Source organism: Vulpes vulpes, chromosome 15 (genome assembly GCF_048418805.1).
Source record: "Vulpes vulpes isolate BD-2025 chromosome 15, VulVul3, whole genome shotgun sequence".
Classification (NCBI taxonomy): Eukaryota; Metazoa; Chordata; class Mammalia; order Carnivora; family Canidae; genus Vulpes; species Vulpes vulpes.
Genome location: NC_132794.1, coordinates 35,525,808 through 35,542,792, shown reverse-complemented (window position 1 = coordinate 35,542,792; position 16,985 = coordinate 35,525,808). Strand labels below are relative to the sequence as shown.

Below are 16,985 nucleotides of genomic sequence, written 5' to 3'. Positions count from 1 at the left end.
TCTGAACTTCATATACTCCATGGGGAAACTGACAATTTCTTGATTGATGAGGAGGAGTTGGTAATATAGAAATAACTGTTGCCAAGTTCTGGCCAATAATTCCAATATATTTCTTTCATTCTTAATAAAATTTCAAAACCTGAGATGTTGTAATAAAGTAATTGTAGCATGGTTCTTGGATGATGGAAAGAACTTGAGTGAATATCCTTTAATAAGTGTTTTTTCTTGCCAGATTTTTAAAATAACGTTTTTAATATATATATATATATATATATATATATATATATATATATATGTGCTTGCTGATAAGAAAAATGCTAAATTTCTTCATCCTTTAATAGTTTACATATTGACTCATTCCCCTCTCTACTACCACCCAATAGTTAACTTTTAGCGGTCTGTTACTCATTAGTGATATTTTCAGTAAATTAAATCTATCTATAATTAATTTTTTTTCAGTTGAATTATTTTGATGTTTCAGTTTCCCCCTTCAAGATTTTAGCCAAGTATATTTGATGTATTTCACTGTATTTCACTATTCCTGTGTTTTTAAAACAAGCACTAATGAGAAATTAAAAGTAGCTGTAAACACTCAGACTCAATTTTCTCAGTCACTGAATTCAGTGCAGTTAAAGCTAACAAATAGTTTATTATATTGTGGTCAACATTATGGTAGAATATTCTCATTGATGGATATAAATTTAGCATATTCCCCCACTAACATTTTTGTTATGTTCCAAAAGCTGCCTGCAAAGAAGTTTAGCACTTTGAAATGCAGATTTTTAAAATTCCTCTTATAAACAATACCTTACAAGGTGATTAATTGTTGAAGCAAGTTCACAAATACTATTTACCATAATGTCATAGAGAAATATATTGACTGCAACATTTCTATTGTTATTAACCACAACTCATAACCTAGTTTCTATGGAAAGTATATTCAAAATTCTGTCAGGAAATGCAGGTCTATTTTCCCCAAGTAAGCAATGGGAATGGGAACTCCTGGGGTTGTTTTAGCAGTAGGAAAGAGATTCCAGAATGAGCTTCCACAAGGTGACGTCTTTAGATGAAAAGATATTGGACAGCAGAGTATTGGGGTTGCAAGAAGTATGGCTCATTTATTGTAAACACACACACACACACACAAAAACTCTAAATGAGAATTCTTAAGTGTTATTGTATATTGACATCTTCTGTTGCTCTCTGGCTGCCTAGAACCACACTGTTGGGTCAGCCTTTTACAGAAAGAGCCTCACATTCCAAAATATTTCCTCCCAATTACTATAATAAAAACTTGCATTCTTCCAGAGAAGATGCTTTAGGATAATGTTTTGAGAAGAGACTGGTAAAAGAAATTCACAAAAATATTTGAAGGCTAATAGTCTAATCTTGTATTTCACACACTTTAGTCTGTATCTGAATGATAATTTCACAGTGGAGTTTGTACTTATAAAAGGACTTCCATTAGCACCACTAAAAAAACTGTAGCATTAATATATGTAGCTCAGTTATGTACAAAGGCCATTATAATCCTAAAGTAATATAGGGTGATGCCTTGTAAAATAAAGAATGAGAGAGAATTCAACACTACTATCTTAATGGTCATTGATAAAAATCTATGTCTTGAAACCTAATGCCTTTAGTTATAGAATGGCATGATATTTTGGTTATCTTGAATAAGAATACAATCAATTATAAAAATGGTAGAAACGAAACTGCTTGTGTTTATTTTCTGAACAAGATGACGGAACTGATAAAGATTTATTTAGTTTAATATATTTATAACATGTAATATTACTGACATTAAGTATTTAGTTTTTTTTATAATGCCTCTGCATGTAGAATTTTACCATGTCTTCCAGGTTTGGGAGGATGGGTAATATCTTTGATTCATTTAATAATCATTTTGAGTTTCTTTATGAATTCACTTATTGTGTATATATCTGTTAATATACAGTATTTTAGCATCAACTTTAATAACTACTTTCCTAGATAATGGTAAGAAATATTTCTTGTTTTCTTACACTTAATTAGCTTATAAAATTAGAGCTAATATTTATATAGTGCTTAACATGCTCCTGGCACTGCTCTATGTTCTTTAACATATAAATGTATGAAATCTTTATAGCAATCCTATGTGATATTACTATCTCCATTTAATAAATGAGAAAACTGAGGTACACTATTTAAGTAACTTGGCCAAGACTACACAGCTAGTAAATGTAGAGAGTATTATGTAATTTATCTATTTTTACCAAAGATATTTTCCAGTGTTTAGGCATAGGAAAATATTCAGGATGCTTTTAAAGTCATCTACCTTGAGAAGGTAGTCTATCTGGAAGGATGGTGTTCTTAAATACCTAAACACAGGGGTGCCTAGTTGGCTCAGTCACTTTAGTATCTGGTGTACCTTCAGCTCAGGTCATGATCCTGGGGTCCTGGGCTCCAGTCCTACATCAGGCTCCCTGCTCACTGGGAATGTCTGCTTCCCCCTCTCCCTCTGACCCTCCCCTCTGCTATGCTCTCACTCTTTCTCTCTAAAATGAATAAAATAAAAAATATTTTAAAAATACCTAAACACAGAGAAAACAAATATGTAATCACAATGTTTTTCAGTGTTCTGTGGTCAATTACATGACATGGAACAAATAAGAGACACGTGGTAATTTAGTAAGCATGGCATTGCTGAATATTTTCAAAGAAGGGGAATTATAATTTGAATGAAGTGTGGAGAATGACTTGTCAGGCAATAATGATAACTTGCAGAAATTCAGAGAATTAATGATAGCAAGATGAAATTAGTGGCAAGTAGCAAGAGAAAAATTAGGGAGCATTTGGAAACTAGAATGCACATGTAGTTTGTAAGATATTGGCACGAGGTAGGAAATGGGACACTGAATAATTACACATAGGCTTCTGGGCTAGGTGTTAAGGTAGTTGCTGTTGATAATCATTCATTTAGACAAAGTAAAAGGAAAAAGCACCAGCACTGGCAAATTTGGGCTGGAGGATAAATGACTTCAGATATGGACATACTGATTTGAGTTATAATGTAGGAGATTTTGTATATGTGATGGCATAGGGACAAGTTGGATTCTGCTGTGATTATTATACTATAATTAGATTTTTAATGAAATTAGAATTTTTAAAAAATCTGAATTCAAATCAGAGTAGTATAGAGTTGATTTTTACAAAAGTTCTTAGATTTATGTGACAAAATGGTGATTTATTGTGTACTTCAAAAAAAGTTTATGTTTTATAATATTTAAAAATGATTGTCTAATGTCTGACATTTTAAAAAATAAATTTTGCACTAGAGCCTCTGTGAAACTTTCTTTTGCTCAGGGTTTGGGTTTGTCTGGTCCTCAGGGCACTCCATGGGGCTGCCCCCAAATCTCCTCAACAGGTGAGCAAGTGTCCACTCCTGGCTTGACTACAAAAGGTGGACCAGGGCAGCGGCCCTCAACAGGCCTCTATCTATAGTGCAGACAAGAGACCATGGAAGGGACCTTGGGCCAAGGCATTGAAGGACAGATGGTCAGCAGCACTTTAGGTTAGATAAAGAAGGATATTTCCTTAGTATGGATTGCTGCCTTTAGTAAAAACATGTCCATTTGCCATTCACTCCACCAGTTGTGAAGAGACTGCTGGGATAGAAGAAATCATGTGGATGAGCAGGTAGGAGAACAGAATGGAAAAAAAAAAAAGTGGTTTGAGAAAGCAGTTAAATGTCTGGCAGAGAAACTAAAGAAAACAGGACAATTAGATAAGCTTGAGAAAGCCATCACCACTCAAAATTGTAATACTAAATGTCTTACCATACCAGGCACTTGCTCTGAAATTCAGGAACTGAGGACACCCATTGTGATAGATCGGTGGGATAAGACAGGCCTTCACAGCTTCTTTGAGCAAACCAGGTCTCTTGATGGTTGTCTTCAAGTATCCCATTGAAAAGGACAGCCGCATTTATGTGTCACTGACGTGGTACTGGCCTGATCTTCACAGGCATCATGAAACCAAAGCAATTGTAAACTGTGAATGTGCTTTTAATCTTTAAAAAGATCTGAAGTATGTTTACACTTTACTATTACCAGAGATTTGAGACACAAGTTTTGCTTCCAGTATTGAAATCCTAATAGAACTGTCACCTCTAGATGATTATACCTGCTGCATTCCTGGAAATACTAATTTCCCAGTGAGAACCGAGCCACAGAGTAATTAGACCCCAGAAACTCCATCTCCTGGATGTATCATGGAAATTGGAAGAAACATGATCAACAGATGAACGGATATAGGATCTCCAGCAGAACTATCTCCTACTACTTTTTCTGTGTTAACCATAGTTTGAATTTGCAGCCAGTTACTCATTTAGGTGTTCAGTAGCATATTATGAATTAAACCGGAGGGTTGGAGAGAATTTTCAGGCATCACTGCTCTCACTCAGTGTAGATGGCTTCACAGATCCATCAAACCCAGAAAGGTTCTGCATAGGGTTATTCTCTAATATCAACCAAAATGTGACTGTAGAAATGACAAGAAGACATACAGGAAGAGGAGTGTGCTTATATTAGACAGGTGGGGAATTTTTCACCGAGTGCCTAAAGTGATACTGTAGTCTTTGCAGAGCCCCAAGTATAATCAGAGATAGAGCTAGCACCCTGCAACAGTGTAAAATTCCACCCGGCTGCAGTCTGAAGATCTTCACTAACCAGGAATTTGCTGCTCTTCCCGCAGCGTGCTAATCAGAGTTGTGAAGCTGTGTATCAACTAGGATGTGCATCCTAAGAATGAGTTTTGTGAAATACTAGGAAGCAGAATACAGAAGGCACATGGTAACGAACACTCACCAGATTGTGTTGGGGAATGACTGCATGAGAAGGTTTCCAGAAGGAACTGTCCTCTACAAAGATGCCATGAATGTGATGGTTCAGAGGGAGACTTTATCTTATGCAAGGTCAAGCCGGAAACAGTATGGATTCCTCCTTTTGTCCCTTGAGAAAGGGCGGCCTAGCCTCAGATAATATGTAAACAACCTCTAAAGTAGATTGGGATGAAAAACACAGGGCGTGCTTTCTCTGCTTTTGCCTGAGAACTGAATAAATGCAGCCTGCAAGGGCAAAAGCTTGCCCTTAGCCCTAGAGGCTTTGAGACCCCCACTGTGTGTTCATTCATTCATAGCCAAGCAGCACCAACGGGATTGAACTTCATCTGAATGGACCTCTACAGTGGTTGGACAAAGTATTAGCTCACATATGATCCCTTTGTTACAGAGAACTTGGTTCTTGTCTCACAGAGTCAAAGAACGAATCTTGAGGACACAGGAGCGTGAGTAAAGGATAGAAGCTTATTAAGTAAAGATACAGAGAAAGCTCTTAGGAGTGAGAGGGGTCCCAACGATGTTGCCACTGAGGGCTTGTAGGGTTGGTCTTTTACTGAAAGCCTGATCAGGGAACCTAAATCCTTTTAAAATATCCATTGATATCACCATTGAGTAAGGACTAGTGATAACATCCTTAATGGCTTCTTCCTTTTTAGAGTCTGATGATTTTTTTGGTTACAGTAGGTGTTAGAACAAGACACCCTCCTCACCCACACCTTAGGGCAGTGTGGTCTGGCTTGTTCTCTTATCTCTGGTTTCCTGACACCTCAGCATTTTGGGGATTTTTGTGAGCCTGCTTCCATGGCTGCCTACCTAGCCCTGCCTAGCCTCATCTGTCCCTAACTCACCTTCAGGTGTGTTGCTTAAACATGTCATCAAGCTTTATTGCCAATCAAGTCCCATCAAAAGGCTAAATGTAACAACTCTTTTGTCATAGTGTTTGTCATAGCCCCATGGGCTGTTTACTGTCTAAAAACTTAAAAGAGAAAAAAGCACTTAAAGTCCCACCAATTGAAGCACCTTGTAGAATAGGTTTTCTGCGTTTGAATGTTAAATGGGAAAATTCATTTCTGGAAATACTTTCCTGTACAGGAGGAAGAGGAGATTTTAAAGACATGCTGATGTCTTCTTGGGCATTGTGGAGGCTGAGAAAATTAAGGCCATTTCACCTCAAGTTCAGCATTAGCACAAGTACAGACATCTCAGCCCCCCCACCCCCACCCCCACCCCCACCCCCTGTGCTTAATGCCCTTGAAAGCCCCATATCAGAATTTAAACAGAGTTGAGAAATTCCTCCACCCCTTCTGGAGGTCCCCTAGACCAGCCCATGAAAACCCAGCTGAAACCCACCTCGGGTCCAAGTCCCTGATGCCGTATTGGTTATACGTGGATCCAAGCTCGAGCTTGTTAGTAAACCCTCATGTACTTGCATCGGTGTGGCTCCTTGGTGGTTTTGTGGAGGCTGAGAAAATTAAGGTCATTTCACCTTAAGTTCAGCGTTAGCACAAGTACAGCCATCTCAGGCCCCTGTGAATAAGAGCTGAACTTTACTTCAGTTACAGGAAAAAACAGCTTACAGCTTAACACCCTAGAAAGCCCCATATTAGAATGAGAACAGCTCAATGCCCTTGAAAGCCCCATATCAGAATGTAAACAGAACTTGAGAAATTCCTCCACCCCTTCTGGAGGTCCCCGAGACCAGCCCATAAAACTAAGCTGGAACCCCCCTCGGGGTCCAAGTCCCTGCTCCGCTGTGTCAGGTATACTTGGACCCAAGCTCGAGCTTGTAAATAAACCCTCGTGTACTTGCATCGGTGTGGGCTCCTGGGTGGTTCCTCGGATTCGCAATCTTGGGCACAACAGTTTCTCAGATTCACGATCTGGGGCACAACAGGCATAAAACTGAGTGTCCCAAAGGTTTATTAATAACAGTTATAGTTATGTGTACAGGTAATATATCATGATTCAGTATTGCAGCATTTAGCTGTTTATATACATTATTAATTTGCATAAATTTGGTATGTATGTGCTGTTTCTTGACTTAATGACTTCATAAAGTTACAGTTATCTGTTATTTCCACTTATCCATTATTTTTGTCTTTTTTTGATATAGAATATATATCAAGACTTTCATGTTATCATTTAGAAACAGATTTTCCTTGTAGCAAAACATTTTTTTTCTGCCTTCATGGGACCCAGGAAATTTAACAAAAATCCCCTACCCTGGACAAGCAGAGCAGGACTGATTCCATTTTGTGCTGCACCCACCACCTCCGCTATGACCCCCACATGACCTGCTTATTGCTTAAGGCGCTGCCCACCCTAGTCAGGCCGCTGGGCACACCCTTATCGGAAATCGGCTCCTAACGATGTAACCTTGTGCCCTCCCAAACTGCGCGCCAACTCCGAGCAGAGTGATAGGCCAGTTCAAATGGTCGCTATAGGGTAAATTGTGATTCAACTGCCCACCTGCGTGGGGACCCACATGACTGTGCAACTTTCTGTGTGTGTTGCAATCCCATGGGCCACGGGCCCCTATAAAGCTGCTGCGCCTCTTAGCCTCGGGGTCCAAGTCCCTGTTCCTGTGTCGGGTGCACTTGGACCCAAGCTCCAGCTTGTAAATAAACCCTCGTGTGGGGGATCCCTGGGTGGTGCAGCGGTTTGGCGCCTGCCTTTGGCCCAGGGCGCAATCCTGGAGACCTGGGATGGAATCCCACGTCGGGCTCCCGGTGCATGGAGCCTGCTTCTCCCTCTGCCTGTGTCTCTGCCTCTCTCTCTCTCTCCCTGTGTGCCTATCATAAATAAATAAAAATTAAAAAAAAAAAAAAAACCCTCGTGTGTTTGCATCGGTGTCAGCTCCTTGGTGGTTTCTCCGATCCCCAATCTTGGGCACAACACCTTTTACCAAAAATAAAGTTTTTTTTTGGAGGGGGCAGATAAAAATAAAATAATAAAACAAAATAAAATGAAATAAAAAATAACAAAATAAAATAAAATAAAATCTTCCAACAAGAGAATTCTATCAGTCTTCAAGCAAAACAAAAACACTAATCTATTAATCTATTATAGTAATCTATTTACTGTAAGTGGTCACACTTGTAAAAAATAATAATGCTAATATATTGATATATTAGAAAACAAATAAAAATTCGAATTAGAAATTAGAAAATAAGGCATTTCATCTGGCTGTCTTACTGATTACTTACTGCCAATAAGAATTTCCCTGCTATTGAAGTCTGCCTGACTTTGCCTGTAGAGAGTTTATACAAATTTATACATTTGCAATCTTTCCATCTAAAAAACAAAAATAAAAATCTGTAAGATGACAAATATATTATTTTCTCTTAAATCAAATTTCTTCTCATAGTTTTAGAATTATGTGCCAGTTTGGTATTTAAAGTGAGACACATTTAGAAGCATCAACTGTGGCCTACATTTTATTTTTGGCCTATAGTTCCTATTTCCTGTTATCTTAAGAAAATGTTGAATGATACACATATCTGATAGTTGCCCTTTGATAGCTGTGAGCAGAATCAATGTTGTGAAAGTAGGGGAACTAATAGATTGTTATTAAATTTTTCATTCTGTTATTGGGTGGTTATTAGATTAGTTATCATGAGAAATGTTTAACAATTTGCCCAAGCCTGAGGCAGCTCATAGATATATTTTATTGAAGTCTTATAACATATATCTAAATTAATTTTATTCAAAATCTATTCATTCACCACCTTTCGTATGACCATTTATTTTAATCAGGAGCTAAAAATATCTTTGAAAAAGAGTGATTTTCTCAATCCCATCCCCAGTACCACCATGTGGTTTAAGAGATAAATTTTCAATACAATACCTTTAAAAATATATGATTTTGGCTTAGTAATCAGAAATTATAGTTTTAAAGTTTAGCCAAAGAATTGGAATATATTAAGAAATCGAGGTAATAATTGCCCCTCTGAGACTTTATATGAGACACCTCTGAAATATAAATATATTTTTAATAGAGGTTCAATGCACAAAACAATCTAAAATGTGTTATTTACCATTAATCTGTTAATAAAAAATGAGGAAGTTGATTAATAACATTATAAACATGACCTTAATGAAACTAGAATTAAATAAAATATCCAATTAGTTGCATTAGCTTGCTAAAAGAAATTCTCCTGTGTGCCTTAGAAAATGTAAAAAATTGGAAACATTTGAATGATATATTATCATTCTGTTGATGGTTTGAAATTTTAGTGGTAGTAAGAGTATAATCTGATCTGTGTGACCACTCTATTGGTCAGATCTTGTACATGATACCATTCTCCTTGCAGATGAAATTGAAAATGAGTGTCCAAAATGATGCATTTTATTTTCAGTGCAAGACATCAGAAGGCTAGTAGCTACTATATCCTAATAGCTGTACTCCAAATATTGAAAGGAAATTCCACATTACCACATTCTGTACAGTATCCAGAACAAGCAAAATATATGATTTATGCACATTTATAACGTAATCCAAATAAGCCTATTTCTCCACTGATACATGGAGTTTACCGTGGTTAGTTTGGAACAGTAAGTTTATTTAAAGGATTTACTTTTTAATTTCAACTTATAAAGCTAGGGAACATATTTATATAATGTATCACAAATAGTGCCTTCACAATCTAGCTAATCTGTACTGTGCTTTTTCTACTTTGTCATTCTTGTACCTTATGTTGACTACAAAGCAAGGGTGTATACTTGTCCTCTGCAACTTCCCTGAATGTTTTGTTAATAAGAATGTTATTCATAATTTAGGAAAATGATAATTTCCTAAGACATGAAATTGCAGTATGCTTATTTGTTACTATATTTTAGGTTGTATCTTTCTTAGAAGTCTCTTGCATATAAGACAGAAGGGGGACAAATTATAACAATCATTTTGAGTATGTATTTCCTTTCCAAATATATTTTCCATTTTCAAGCACAGGAAAATATGCAGCATATTTCCAAAATCATACAGCAATAATTTGAAAATGATTTTAATTTTGCAGTTTAAAGAAGTAGTGTATTTGGCTAAGATGGAATGTGCAACTAGATATAATACTTGTGTTTCTATCATTTAGTTCTATTATTTCCTTTAAACTCTGAAAATATATTATCCTTCTGTATCTTGTATGATCATGAAGAGCTCAACCAAGATGAACTGTAGCAGTGGACAAGCAGTGGACGAGTGTTAACAATTAACCTTACACAAAGAGAGATGAACTTTTGTCCTCATTTTCTAGAGGGTAATCTCTAACTATTTGGGATATCTTGCCTGATAAAATGCCTTTATAGGCCTGGGGGCCTGGGGACATGTCTGATAGTGTATACTGATATTTATTGTGGGAGCTTTGGACCTCTGGAGAGGCTAGACTTAGGTCAGCCATATGGGCATGTCTATATGACCAAAATCCAATTAAATTCTGGATACCATGGGGCACCTGGGTGGTGCAATTGGTTATGTGTCAGCCTTCAGCCCAGGTCATGATCTCAGGGTCCTGTCTGGAATCAAGCCCTGCATCAAGCTCCCTGCTAGACCAGAGTCTGCTTCTCCCTCTCTGCCCCTCAGCTCCTCCTCTCATACTCTCTCTTTCAAATAAATAAAAATCTAAAACCAAAACAAAACAAAACAACTCTGGATATCAGGACTTGGATAACTTTCCTTGTTGACATATTCCATGTATATTGTTAAACCTGAATCCTGGGTTACCATTGTTCACAGCTCCACTGGAAGAGAACTATTAGAAGTTTTAAACTTGGAAATGTCCTAGACTCTATCTCATGAACCTCTTCCTATGGTTGATTATAATTTGTATCTTTTCACTCTATTAGTTCCTGTGAATATAATAGCTTTTAGTGAGTTCTGTGAATCTTGAGTAAATTATCAAACTGGAAGGTGGTTTTGGGTACCCCCAGACTTGTAGTTCGTGTGAGAAGTGAAGATGGCTTTGGTGACTCTGAAACTTCGTATAATTAAATAAATATTTATCTCTTTAAAATTTGGTTTTGGAGTGGAGTAGTAGTTAAGAACAAGTTTCTAAGGCAGTTGGTGTGGGTCTGGGCTAATAGAGAAGCTGACAAAATCTTGTGAAGATTACATAATTTAATGTTTTAAAGCACCGAGAAGAAGGATGCCTGGGTGGCTCAGAGGTTGAGCATCTGCCTTTGGCCCCACATCAGACTCCCTGCATGGAGCCTGTTTCTCTGTCTATGTCTATGCCTCTCTCTCTCTGTGTGTGTGTCTTTCATGGGAAAATAAAATCTTAAAAAAAAATAAGGCACTTAGAACAGTTCTTAAAGAAGATTAAGCACTGCAAAAATATTAGCTCTTGTGTTAATTCTTTGACATAAATAAAATCCTTTAAGTAGGACTTTAATATAGCCAGTACTAGTTAAAGAAATGTATACACAGTCAGTCACTGTTCAAATCTTAAGTGACTTTTGATTGACTTTGGCCAACTGCCATAGAGCCTGTACCCATCAGTCTCCTCCATTTACTCTTTAAATGAAGGGATTGCATTTTCAATTCATGGTAGTATGTTCTAGAATCTCCTTTCCTGTTGATGTGATGAAGTTTCTATTCTAGAACCTGCCAGCCACAGATCTGAGGAAATCTATTTTTCTGGATCTTTTCCTATGGTAATGAGCCAAACATTAGTATCTTCAACTAGGAGAGTTATTTTCTGTCCAACTTCTGAACATTCTCAGAAACTCATTTTTTATTCATATAAAATGATATATTGATTTAATCTGTAATCTATTTGTGCATGATAGGTGCACTGAATCTTCACTCCCACCTATTAATATCCTTAAAATGCTTGATAATCTTTACATGATGAATAAATTCAGTACTTAGAAATCTAATGATGCCTCCTGAAATCTTATTTATAAGAATGTCTTATGTATGGTTTACTTTGATTTATTTTGAAAAAAACATTTGCATAATTTTGTCTTTTAATGATAATGCTTATTAGCCTTTTCTTTTTCTTTTTATTTAAATATTTTACTTATTTATTCATGAGAGACACACACAGAGAGAGAGAGAGAGAGAGAGAGAGAGAGGCAGAGACACAGGCAGAGGGAGAAACAGGCTCCATGCAGGGAGCTTGATGTGGGACTTGATCCTGGGTCTCCAGGATCACGCCCTGGGCTGATCACTAAACTGCTCAGCACACTAAACTGCTGAGCCACCCGGGCTGCCCTAGTTTTTTCTTTAGGAAAACATCTTCATTGGTTTTATAAATCTTAATATATATTTACCATATCACCAAATTTTTAATTTTCCATTTTTAAAGTGAATTAATCCAGATGAGACAAGTGACAAAAATTACTACATTTCCTGATTTCTTGCTAAGTTATTTTAAAATACATTTTTTCTTCCTTAAACAACAATTAGCCCATATGGATATCAGTAGATTAAGTTTCAATTATTACTATATCATTTAATATTGGTGATGGGCAGCCTTCTCCTTCTGCCTGTCTCTGCCTCTCTTTCTCTCTGTGTCTCTCATGAGTAAATGAATAAAATCTTAAAAAAAAAGTATATATATATATATATATATATATATATATATAGGATCCTATATATATAGGATCATTTTATTTTTATATTTGAAAAGCTAATGTTTCTAATGTCTTTTATATTCTAAAGCATAATGGGTGAAATGTTTTCTTAGGAGGAATATATTTATTAATTAGGTATGTGTTTAATGAATTATTAGCAAATTATTCCAAAAAAAAATCTATAGTTTGTTTTTAACAATACATCTGAATGCCTTAAGCTCATTTATATAAAGATGTGGTATATTTTCAATTATCTTTATTCTAGATCAGGAGTTGTCAAATTTTTCCTTTGAAGATAACCAGATAGAAATATTTAGGCATTTATTTATTTATTTATTTATTTATTTATTTATTTATGAGAGAATATGTGCAGGGAGAGGGGCAAAGGGAGAGGGAGAGAAACTAAGCATACTCCCCACTGAGCATGGAGCCCAACCTGGGCCGCAATCCCAAGACCCTGAGATCATGACCTGAGCCAAAAACAAGAGTCAGACACTTAATGGACTGAGCTACCCAGGTACCCCATAGGTGTCTGTTTCTTATGGTCTCTGTTGCAGCTACTCAGCTCTGGCATTGTAGTGCAAAAGCAACCATGGAAAATTTGAAAATAAAAAGATGTGACTGTAACCTAATAAAACTTTATTTAGAAACAAACAGATGGCCAGTGCATGGGCCATAGTTTACCAGTGTCTGTTGTAGATTAATAATATATACATGTACAAATTAGTAGACAGATTAAAATTATCTGAATGTGAGAACACTAATAAACTTCACCATTTTTATTGCTAAAATGTTATCCCATCAAAAACATTTGATTCTTTAATATCAATTATGTAAACTAGACTAATAAAATATTTCAGGTTTTGTTTGTTTTGATTTTTTCTGTGCAAATTCAGAGTAAGGAAAGATTGAAAAATAAGTGAACAGTGTTTTAGGGACATGTGGAACAATATTAAAAACTCTAACATATCTGTAATCAGTTTCTCAGAGAGACACAGGGGCATAATATGTGAAAAAAGCATCTGAAATTTTTACAAAAGTATTGCTAGATACAAATTTAGAGATTTGAGAAGCTGAGCAAAACACAAGTAGAATAAAAACAAAGAAAATGACCTAGGCATCTTGTCAAATCACTAAAATCAAAGTTAAAGAGAAAAATCAAGATGAATCCTCAGAGTAGCCAGAAAAAAATAGCATGTCTTGCACAAGGGGTTATGATTTGAACTATCATTGACTTCTTATCAGAAACAACATAGGCTTGAAGACAATGGAACAATGTATTTTTTAAGTGCCACCGAAATTGATTTCTGCATCCACTGAGAATGTCTTTTAAAAATGAAATTGATATAAAGATGTTTTCAAGTAGAAGAAACAAAGATAATTTTTTTTCCCAGAAAACCTGTACTTTAAGAAATGCTAAAAGAATTTTTTTAAATGAAGGATAAAAAGATAATAAAATAAAAAAATAAGGATAAGATGAAGAATACTGATATGAAATGAAAACTTGAATCTAGAAGAAATAATAACAAAAAATTGTGAATAAAATATATTTTCCTCTCAATATGCTTTAAATATTTTATTTATTTATTCATGAGAGACACAGAGAGAGAGAGAGAGAGAGAGAGAGGTAGAGATACAGGCAGAGGGAGAAGCAGGCTCCATGCAGGGAGCCCAACCATGGGACTCGATCTCGGGACTCCAGGATCATGTCCCTGGGCTGAAGGCAGACGCTAAGCCAATGAGCCATCCAGGGATCCCCTCCTCTTAAGATTTTTAATGATATATAACTGTTTTGAGGTAAAATTATATTACTGTCTTGTGAGGTTTAGAAGGAACGTATGTAGTCATAACACATGTATATATAACTAGTAGAGTATAATGGACTTGAGGTAGGTAAATTGTTATATATAGTCACAAAGTTTCCACATTTTCTGTTCGATGTAAATATGTTATTTCTTGTGGACTACAAAAACCTATGGAAGCATATTTTAGTCCATAGGGTAGGCACCAAAAATTTGTGCAAATATTTTTATCTAAAATGTTCTTAGGTTAACTAAAATGAAAGTCTAAAAGTATTCCCAGTAGTTCAAAAGAAGTCAAGAAAATGAGACAAAAAAGATAATGATAAGCAATAAAATAAAATAAGATTCTAAAATTAAATCTAATCTCATCAATAATTGAACTAAGGAGTAATGAACTAAACATACCAATTAAATGTAATGATGACAGGATGGAGAAGTATAATTCTGCAAATGATGCATTTTTTAAAATTTTTTTTTATTTTTTCAAATGATGCATTTTAAATAAAATGGTATGGAGATGTTGAAAGTAATTGGATAGAAAAATACATACCAACCCAAAGTATAAGAAGCTTAAGTAGACTGTGTGTACTAGAATAATATGGGGAAAAAGTAGATTTCATGACAACTGTAAATTGCAAGAGATAAAGAGCAGTATTTCATAATGGTGAAAGGTAAAATATTTGGAAATATCAAACAATTAAAAATATATATGTTCAAATAATAGAGCTTCTAAGTTTGTGAAACAAGAATTGATAGATATGGAGATATACAATATATCATAAGCAGATTGTGCGATATTGAATTTGTCTTTCAGAAATTGATAAACACAACCAAGGGGGAAAAAACAAGGGAAACATAGAAACTCTGAGAAAAACTCTGTCAATCACTTGGAATTGGTTGTGATCTACAGAATATTGATCCTAACAACTTCATGATATGCAATCATTTCAATTAGACATGGTACATTCAGCAAGATGCATTACTTGATGAAAGTTAAAGCAAATGTTAAGTAATTTAAAAAGCTAAATATTTTACAGAGTTAGTTGTATAAATAAAATGCAATTACAGTAATCAATAACATGTCTCTTAAAACTACAAATTTTATTAAGTTTAACTATACACATAAATAATTCAGAAATCAAAGATCCCTCTCTCACCTGTATGCACATATACAGAAAGATACACAAGATGAATATATTTTGATCTAGAAAGCATAACATATCAAAATCTATATGATACAGATATTAAAATAGTTGAGTAAATTTATAGTTCTAAAATTTATGTTAGGAATATTTGGAAGGAAGTTTATAGTGTTACACACTAGACTACTCATTGTATGATCCATTTAGGGGAGTTGGTAGAGGAAGCCAGGTGAGCATGTGCCATAAAACAATCAGTATTATTGTTTTCTCTGGGTAAATGGATACAGGAATTGAAAGAGAAGGGGCATGAAGGCAATTTCTGTAGCAGTGATGCTGTTCTCTCTCTTGTTTGGGATTTCAATTGCAAATGGTATATTTATGAAGATTGACTATACCTCAAACAATCAAGGAAGATTCATAATAAAAAATCAATATTAGACAGAGCATTCTCTGATCACAATACAATAAAATTGGAAATCCATAACAAAAATCAAATTGAAATTAAAACCTTGTTATTAATCAACTGTTGGGCCTAAAGGAAAATACTAAAATTTCAGAACATTTTGGAAATAGTCAAAGAAAAGCAACTGGAAGTTATAGGATAACCAAGTTATGAGAAAAAATGTAGTAAATAGATTTATATTAAAAAGATAAAAAGAAAAAATGAAATTAAATATGTAATGAATAAAGCTAGGAAAAGAATTTAAACCAATAGTAAATGAATATATCCAATTCAGATTTCCTTCAATAGAGATTAATTGAATAAATTCTATGTACCCAATGTAAGGCTATGAAGCCTAACAAGGAATGAAAATAAGCTATAAGCGTTGATATTGATATATTTTTAAATTAATAAGGTGGACAATGTGTGAAAGTATGCTTCCGTTTTATCTAAGAAAGGATGGATGACACAAATATGCATGTGTGTATTAAAAACAATTACACAAACATAAGCCAATAAATTAAAATAAAAAGGTTATGCATGTGTAAGTAGAGACAGAGAACAGAGTAAAGAGCACATAAAGAAAAGTCACATTTCTAAATTGAACTCAATAAAAAAAAGAAAAAGAAAAAAAATAAATGAACACAGATCTCAAAACTAAAAAAAAAAAGTTAAAAAAAGATAAAAAGTCGCATTTCTTTTTTTATACAGATTTTCCACAATTTTAAAACCAAATTATATAAAAAAGCAAATCCGAAAGAGTTAAAGATCAGGAACATAACAGGGATGTCCACTCTCACCACTGTTGTTCAACACAGTACTGCAAGTTCTAGCCTCAACAATAAGACAACAAAAAGAAATAAAAGGCATCCAAATTGACAAAGAAGTCAAATTCTCACTCTTCGTGGATGACATGATACTGTTCGTAAAAGTTTCAAAAGACTCCATCCAAAAATTGCTAGAATTATTACAGGAATTCAGCAAAGTCACAGGATATAAAATCAATGCACAGAAGTCAGTTACATTTATAGACACTAGCAATGAGACAGAAGAAAGATAAATCAAGGAATTAATTCCATTTACAATGGCACCGAAATCCTTAAGATGCCTAGGAATATCTAACCAGAGAGGTAAAGGAGCTGTACTCTGAG

The 16,985-nt window shown here is 35.0% G+C and overlaps 1 pseudogene; it reads left to right on the top strand.

Moving 5' to 3' along the window:
• Positions 1 to 4,281: 4,281 nt before the first annotated feature.
• Positions 4,282 to 5,329, top strand: LOC140595782 (mothers against decapentaplegic homolog 2-like; annotated as a pseudogene).
• Positions 5,330 to 16,985: the final 11,656 nt, after the last annotated feature.